A 9,374-nucleotide genomic window follows, 5' to 3' on the forward strand; every position below is an offset into this window, starting at 1 on the left:
GGGGATTCGAACCCGAAACCCTCCAAGTACGAGTCAAGTGCCTTAACCACCTGGCGATGCCGGGGCTACGCTTTTCTGTGTAGGCCCGGCATGGTCAAGCGTGTTTAGGCGTGCGACTCGTAATCTGAGGGTCGCGGGTTCGCATACCCGTCGCGCCAAACATGCTCGCCCTTTTAACCCTGGTGACGTTATTATGTTACGTTTAATCCCACTATTCGTTAGTAAAAGAGTATCTCAAGAGTCGACGGTGGGTAGTGATGACTAGCTGCCTTCCCTATAGTCTTACACTGCTCAATTAGGGACGGCTAGCACAGATAATCCTCGAGTAGCTTTGTGCGAAATTAAAAAAAACAACAAAAAAAAACATTCCTGTGTTATGGTTTTTTTTTCACTCCTCGTGGTTGTGGCGAGTCTTTATTTTCAAATTTGTATTAAGTAGAAATATTGGAATATTTTTGTAAAAAGCTATTTTTCAGGAAAAGCATTCATGTTCTTACATAAGGACTATTTTTCTGCACACAGTTAATAGCACATTTTAATTTTTGATTGATTTATATTTTATTGCATAATTTTATTTATTTTGTTGGTGTTAAACAGCGATAACGTATTTCTCCAAACTGGCGAATCATGAAGATCTCTTATCCTGTAGTTAGACTAGTCTGTAACTTGTGCTTACCACCAAAACAAACAAACAAACACACAACAAAATGACATCTTAAAGCAAAAATTTTCAGCTATTTTTTTAGAGAGGTCGGATTGGAAACTAGTTAGGAGTAGATGGACCTGGAGTATTTTTAAGCAACATAATATGATATGAAGTAATGTTATTACACTGCACAAATTTCATTATATCGATAACACTTTGACAACAGGCATATGTTATTGGGATATTTTGCATTTTCAAAGAGAGTAACACTTTAAAACAAACACGGGTCAAATGTACGTGTAAAATACCGATAAGTGTCAAACACAACTATACTTCTTTATTTTATACCTCTTCAAGGATCAGTCTGAGCTAATAATCCGAGATTTCACTGTCAACTGGAGCAGTAGACACGTGGTTTGAGATTGTGTTAATTTTTGCCTTGGCCAGCACCGGAATCTATTCATGCTTGTTTGAACTTAACAGCCTGGCAACACCTAATATGCTGGGCAACCACATCGAGTAGCTAATAAACTAGAGCTGTCACTTCTAGGCCCAGAACCATTGAGGCAGCAATAATAGTGGAGAGGAGATCAATGCCACCGATACCTGTTGCCATACTGGCCTTCAGTAGGCCAGTGTCCATGCCATCTAAAGCATTAATGTCATAGTGGTATTTTTGCCCAGGGTAGCATTCTTCTCTTTCTCTTCTTTGAGTTACCACTAGAAAAGACTTATCTTATACAGCCTATTTATATATGTATTGCCTCCACTGGCTGCTCCACAGGCAGCTAAGGATACATCATAGGATGTTCCAAAAGAATATCTGGAGGAAAGGCAGATGGTGGTTGTGTTAATTGATTCATGGTAGAGTGAATAACTAGAACAAGTTTAATTCGGAGCGACACAACTGCACAGACAATGCTGGGGCTGGTGATGATGCTGCTGACCAGGAGTTATCTTTGTTCCCTTGAGTTAAATTTAGTGGTGCCAACAAACTGACCACTGGGATTGATAACATTTCACAACGTGTTTTCAGCAGTGTTAACAATGAAAGTTACTATTGCAATCACATTTGTGCTTGCAGATTGCTTGATGTAAAGCATCCATCCTGGTGCCATCATGGTTTAGCCATCTACAATGGTTTTGGACCATCTACACCAATGTCAAAGGATCACTTATACAGAACACCAATGTCAAAGGATCACTTATACAGACCACCATTTTCTTTTGTGCAGACTGTGATAAACAGCTTGCGGGAGTCCACATAAGCTTTTGTAGCTGCATCCTAGGTTAATTATTTTGTAATTGTTCCAACTGATGTTTGACGAGGTTTGAGTAGTGTCGTCTTGGGACAGCATCCCGCTTTATACTAGAGCTACTGCTCCTTGAGTTAAAATCATAAGCCTTTCTTCCTATGTCTTGCGTGTCATTGTAGCATAAAAGTTCGTGATACAGTTTATACTCATGTCAAGATATTTCGACATGCTGTCGCCAGCTTTAAAGACACAAAGTACATCGTGGTTGCCCACATAGTTTTTGGTGGCAGCTTTCTGGAGGTCTTATGGGTCAGAGAAGTTACTAATCGTATCTGAAACAAGACCAGTGGACTGGGACCAGCTTATGATCTCATCAGGTTGCAGAAAAACTTTTCTTCTAAACTTTCAGGAATGCCTCTACCATGACATTTTCAGCTCATCATCATTCTTTCTCTTCACCTTTCGATACAACAAGACGTACAAAATCCGACTCTTGACCTGAAATGACTCCTAAGCCTACATATTCGACCCAAGAGAGTGACTTAATGACTGATTATCTGTGGGCATTCTGTCAGAGAGTCAATGCTATACATTATTAACAACTGCAGTGCAACAAAGGCCCTAATGAAGAAAAATGATATGCTTTCCGAGTTGGCCTCCAGTGACCGCCATGCACAGCATGTGGATAGTTACACATAAGAATAACATGGTCTTAAAATACCTCCCGGAACAGGTGTGCTGGGTTTCTCTCTTCCACTGTAAAGATTTTGACTCGTTTGAGAACTGTGTCCATGGGGATGATGTCATCCCCAAAAGATGAACAGCTTGAAATGCAGATGCTACTGACAAAAATAAAGAATGCAAACAGTGATCAGCTGGTGGCTTATAAAGTACTTGCTTAAGCCAAACACGTAGGAAACAATCATACTTATTCTAAGTTTGGAGATTTTACAAATATATTAGAATTCAGAGGCAGGGGTGCATTGCATATCATAGTTGTGAAAGTAGATAAACTGTGACAAATGTATCGACCACTTGATGGGTGTGCCAGAAGAACAAATTGCACCTGTATTCCCAAGTAAAAACAATAGGCCTCTAGCCAGGTAAGAAGTAGGATGCAATGTAAAACCATCAGCAGCTAGCAGCTTTGGTTGCTGGAGGACAAGTCAAACAATACCTGTGTCGGGTCATTACAACAAATTAGGTCGAAGTTATTTCTGACAAAGAAATAGAAAAACTCGAAGCAGCTATAACCAAGACTTTGGTGGCAACTGCTCTTCAGCCTTATATGGAGGTAGTCAGTGCTATCCTTCACATCTTGCCAAAAGATTAGCCAGAGTTTGCTCACAACCTCGATGTTGACCCATTTGTCGGGCAAGCACCTATGAGCTGTAACACCATTATGGAATGGTCTTGGCGCCTCTAACTACAGCCTCGACCATGCATGCCCATGAATATCAGACAATGCTGAAACTGGAAGAACTAAAGAAGGTGACAGTGGCTTAATCAATCCAGACAAAAGATCTTAAGTAGGTGGAGACAGGTCTAAAAAGTGCTGCAGCATGAAGGCCAAAACAGAACGATTATTGCCAGAGCTCCATGAAGCAAAGACAGCTCTGATTTTAGAACTAGACACGGCTACGACGATCACTGCAAACACCACAGCTGACACAACTCTGTAAAATTCACGATGAACCCCATATACGTTTGGCAGCCTAGGAATTGCAGGAACCCTATGGCTCATTTCATGAAGTGGTTAATTTGGGATATAATGCAATGTATTCTAAACGAATGATGGCTGACTGACTGTGGAATAACACCCAAATTCTCCTTCAGAGCAGCATTTGAAGGTTAGTCTAGATCTTTTCTATATACAGTAGCAATCATGTGAACAACAAGCAGTGATGGTAAAATGCTGGTCAATGTGACCTACCATTTTGCTGTAGTTAATGGTCTTGCCATGGGGTAAAATGATCTTCAAAGGCTGTACCTTTCTGGCTATGATGTAGGAATGGAAGTCCTTTATGTACGCCTTGCCATTGCACCATGATAAAATAGGGTATCATTCCAGTAGATGTGTTTAAGTAGCTGTGCTACTGAGCAAAAATAATTCCCAATAATGGAAACAATAATAGCTTCAATTGCAGTGCTTGTGGTGGATGCTTTCGTTAGCGCTCTTGTGTTTGTGGCTCAAACTACCTATTCTCCATGTTTGCTGCTTCAGCACACTTGTGTGTTGATAAGAAGTGAAAACACCATGACAACACTATAGAACAGTTATAGGCTGCAAAGACTGAATGATCTCTAAAAAAAGGACGGAATGCCTGGACTGGTTCAATTAAGAGCTTAGCAGGAAGAGACATTTTTCTCGTGATCCTGGGCTTGAAGAGGCATATAGGGTCATCATATGTCATCAGAAAAATGTCCAGTGTGCAGCATATGTCAATGACCGTTGAAACCCACCTGGCCATAACCAATCTCGTGTTGGCATCATGGATATACAAGCTGTCCTCCATAGTATGGTTTTGGATAGCATGGGCATCGTGGCACTTCGGTCGGTGAAGGAATTTATGGTTACTGGCTTGTGTCATTGTTTGGTTAACATGATTATCCCCGTGTATTGTCATATGTATTTTCGTCACTCCTGTAACAATATACTCTGCATTACAGTTTATGAATTGTACTAAATATTCGATTGTGTGTATTCACCACTTTGTTGCTTGTGTTAAATGTTGATGACCCTCAGTAGCAATAAAAAAACCTCATATATGTTGTAGTTCATTTAATGTTAAACATGAAAGTATCTGCAAAAAGGTAAGAACAATATTTTTCTACAACAGAAATGGTTAAACATGTTTTATTTACATAGATCCTTTAAAACTAAATCTTAGTGGAACAGATATATAGATTACTTATAAAGCTAAACATAAAATCATTGTACATTATTTAGATATTTATATTTAAATAAACGCCCTTTTTAGGGCGAATATATATAAAAATATGTTATACATTATATTTATTATAAAAATAATATTAAATGAATTAGCAATAAATGTTTTGGATATAAAACATCAGAAAATGCAAAAACGAAAGCCTTTCAAATTAAATATAAAAAAAAACAACATAACCAGTATGTTAAATGTGTTAGTAACACTATCGGCCTTTGGAAAAACAGTTTGCCATTGTAAAATCCTTTAAAAACAGTTATGTATAAATAAATAAAAATTAAAAACACAAGTTGAGATAAGTTGAAATCTATATGCAATCCTATGAAAGTCTCGTAACACTGTCCACTAATAGAAACATAACCTGTCTTTGTAAAATATATGTAATACAATTAAATGTATAAGCAAAACCATCAAGTTGACGCTATTAGATAGCAGAATTAATATGAGGTTTATTTATAAAACTAAATTGTAATTGTGATAGAGATAAAACTTATTTATTACTGATGATCGTAAAATGTACAATATGCAGCTCAGTTGAATTAATAATTTTAAGACTTCCATTGTTACTAAAACGTTGATGTCTTGTTACGACATGTTGATTACCATCTAGCGGGATTTGTGCGAACTCCGCGTTCATCACAACAACCAGCAAGTGTTATGGCAGCATGACAACTTCTGGTAGTCGCGAATTCGAATCCTTCACCGAACAGTAGGATTGATCATAACGTTATATTGCCACCATAGCTAAAAGAGCAAGCATGGTAAAAAGAGAGGTCCAAAATTTGGCGGCGGGTGATGTTGACTAACTTCCTTCCGTTTTGTCTATTATTCAAAACGTAGAGACGACTGACGTAGAAATTCAAACAAGCACTAATTTTAGGCTTATGTAAGTAATTTATATTCACACAATAGCTGACAATGGTCATAATGTTGATTAGGCCTTGAAGAATAGCGACATTGTATGTTAGAATTGTTGTGTCGATGAAACAATGGGTAGAGCAGTAATAATACCACTAATATACAATTTAAATATTCCACACAAGAAAACCAAATTATACTCTTATGTAACTGAGACACGACTGTTTTCCAGATAGGTGTGTATAACAGAGGAACTTATAATAACATGTTAACACCATAGCCCTTTTCTTAGATAAGTATAAGATAGCTCAAGTAGTAAGTGTTCCTTTTGGTTTAGTGGTATAGCTAATAGTCTTACTCTGATTATGAAATAGTTTATTTTAATATACAATACATTAGTTCTTACTGACACAACTGTTGTTATTAATATTCATATTTAATCGTCAACATGGTCGACTGTTGAAAGTTAAGCTACTTTATTGGCCTAAGTGAATTAAAAGCAATAAGTCAGTGAATAATTCTAGATCTTTCTACGACACGCTACAGTTACGAGTTCTGTGTTTCTTTCGTATGAAGACAGTATAGAACTACAGCTTAATTCTATTGGCTAGTATAAAATTAATAAGAGTTTTTATACTGGTTCGTGAAAATATAAGTAGCTAATGAGACTCGTATAAAAGTATCATGAGAAGCCTACTGAAGTTTTCTTGTTAACGTTTTTTTCTCAGTTCAAATGCAGCTTTAATAAAGTGTTCGTAAAGTTCCACGGCACAATTTTGTAAATAGTAATTGTTTGTTTTTATTCAAATAAAGAGAATACGAGAGCACTGATGTGATGAAGGAATAGAATAATATTGTATTCTGTTTTCTAGGTAGTTTGAACAAAGAAAATAGTTTTTTAGAGTGTTCTATGCAACCGACCTGTAGAACTTAGTCGTTGTGCCAGTCTCATGAACTCAGAAGGTCGATATTTGTTATTAAACGTAATTCTACAAAAAGGGCGACCTTTTTATTACCTGCTCATCACGGAAACGAAACCCGGTTTCTTGCAGTTTAAATCCAGATAAATACCTTCAGGGCAATAGGGAGAATTCGTGATAATTTAAACCGAAAATAAAGCAGTATTATGGTTAAAACTAGATTCTTAAAACAGTTCTAAGCTAAGTGTTTACGTGGTCCTGTTCTGTAAATAAATAGTGTTATTTTCAGCCTGTAGGACTACAGCCTTCAAATAACACGTAGATTTTCAAAGTAAGCAATGCAGATATAAATAAAATAATATATCGATTAAATTATCCATAGATGGCGGGCTTCAAAATAACATAACGGAAACTTTATCAGCCACTATTTTATTATTATTATGTACAATAAGAATTGTGTTTCTTACGACTATTTAAGGGTTTGCTTCTTCAAGTGGTGGGTCTATTTACCTTACTTATACCTTAAAGATGTAACTAACGAAACCATATCTTTCAACTACAGCAAAAACTGTTATTTGACGTAACTTTGACGAAACCGATATTTTAATATTTTGTAGATGTTATAGGAGAAAAAAAGAATAGAAAAATTATTAACTAATAAATCCGTAGATGCAAGAAAAGAACATTAAATGTTTGTTTAATAAGACTGACACATTGATCTTATAAATAACAATATTTCTAACTTAAAATTACATAAAAAGAAAACGAATTACTCGTAAGGAATGACAAAATTCGCCTACTTAAAGCTTATATACATAAAAATGATTTGTTTTTACTTACTAAGACAATAACCAGGTGCTTAGTATAGAACTGGGTGTTAGCTGTTATGTTGTAATTCTCACTTCCTCCACTGTAAAGGAACGTCACGAAGTTAATGTGGCTGGAATATCGACTTCTGGAGTTACTCCGTGTTACATCTGCGTACGTGCGAGGGGGAAAAAATGTTAATCGTTGAACTTTATTTCCCTATTGATTTGTATGTTGGGAGCTGAAATAAAATAAATGGAATTTAAGAAAAGAAAAGAAAGATAACGTCATTAATTTCTGGATTTCACGTGCCCAGTCAGTCCAACTTCGTTGTATATCCTGTGTTTAGTAACATCGCAATGGTTTTAACGTTTATAACCATCACTGTCTACCTGTTGACACACAGTTGAGTGCGCTATTTTAAAACGGCTTTGAAAACATAAATCAATAAGTCTTGTAAAAAATACGGCCAAAATAAAGTCATAGTGAATGCCATGTATCAGGTCTACATTTTAACATTATTTGGTGATCCATTTTTTGGAAGAGTAAGTATCAGCTCTTTTCAGTGCCAAATATTTATACACTTAGACCGTTAAAACGTAATCAGATCAGAGACTGGAAATTCCTGCAAGGAAAATGAAACATTTCAGTCTTTTAACGTGAGTACGCATATTTGTATTAATATTTGAACTTCCACCACGTTTACAGTACTTTTTTTTCGTTGTATGTCCTGTGTTTAGTAACATCGCAATGGTTTTAACGTTTATAACCATCACTGTGTACCTGTTGACACATAGTTGAGTGCGCTATTTTAAAACGGCTTTGAAAACATAAATCAATAAGTCTTGTAAAAAATACGGCCAAAATAAAGTCATAGTGAATGCCATGTATCAGGTCTACATTTTAACATTATTTGGTGATCCTTTTTTTGGAAGAGTAAGTATCAGCTCTTTTCAGTGCCAAATATTTATACACTTAGACCGTTAAAACGTAATCAGATCAGAGACTGGAAATTCCTGCAAGGAAAATGAAACATTTCAGTCTTTTAACGTGAGTACGCATATTTGTATTAATATTTGAACTTCCACCACGTTTACAGTACTTTTTTTAAAATTAATGCACAAGTTTTGGATGAATTATTTAAACCTTCTACAGGTGCGAGACGTTTAATAAATAACAAAATCTAACATTTCATATGTGTAGAAGTTTTAGCTTATTTAGCCAAATGCTTATACATTAATTTAAAAACAAAAAAAAACGTGGTGGTAGTTCAAATAAATTAATTAATACAATCCTTGTACTTAATGCATTTGAAAACAAAGGAAAGTGGATCATTTTGAAGCATTAGGACTGTCCAGAAAAAGATATGTAAGAAGTTTGCAACATAATAAAGAAATATCTCTCTCTGAAAACGAAGCCAACAAAGTATGGGTTCACCAAATAAGAATTCCAGTCATGTCTTCCGTTCAATTGTCGTATACCTCAAACAGCTACAGAATGAAATGGATATTTATGTTACTCCATACGAAAATATGCCGGTCAAATCGCTGGACACTATGCACATAGATATCTGTGAGTTTGTGTTATTGAAGTAGGGGCTTGGAAATATTTGATCCTATAAACTATAGAAAGCATGAAAAACATGCATGGAAGTGTGATTTGGAACAAACAACTTTAAGATACGAACTCTTGCAATGTAAATTACGATTCAGAGACCATTTTAAAGATGCACAGTCATCAAATAAGGCATGAAATAACATGGAGTGTAACGACGTGGCGAGGTTTCAAACTCGTTTTTATATAGCGAACTGAACCTCTGTGTATTTCATAAATAAGCAGCTATAAAGTAATACAGACAAGTGGTATTACTTGTATCCATTATGTATCCAGTCTCAATACTTCTATTCTAATACAGACATCCATCCTAAGAAAACTCTTT

Source organism: Tachypleus tridentatus, chromosome 7 (assembly GCF_004210375.1).
Source record: "Tachypleus tridentatus isolate NWPU-2018 chromosome 7, ASM421037v1, whole genome shotgun sequence".
NCBI classification, from domain to species: Eukaryota; Metazoa; Arthropoda; class Merostomata; order Xiphosura; family Limulidae; genus Tachypleus; species Tachypleus tridentatus.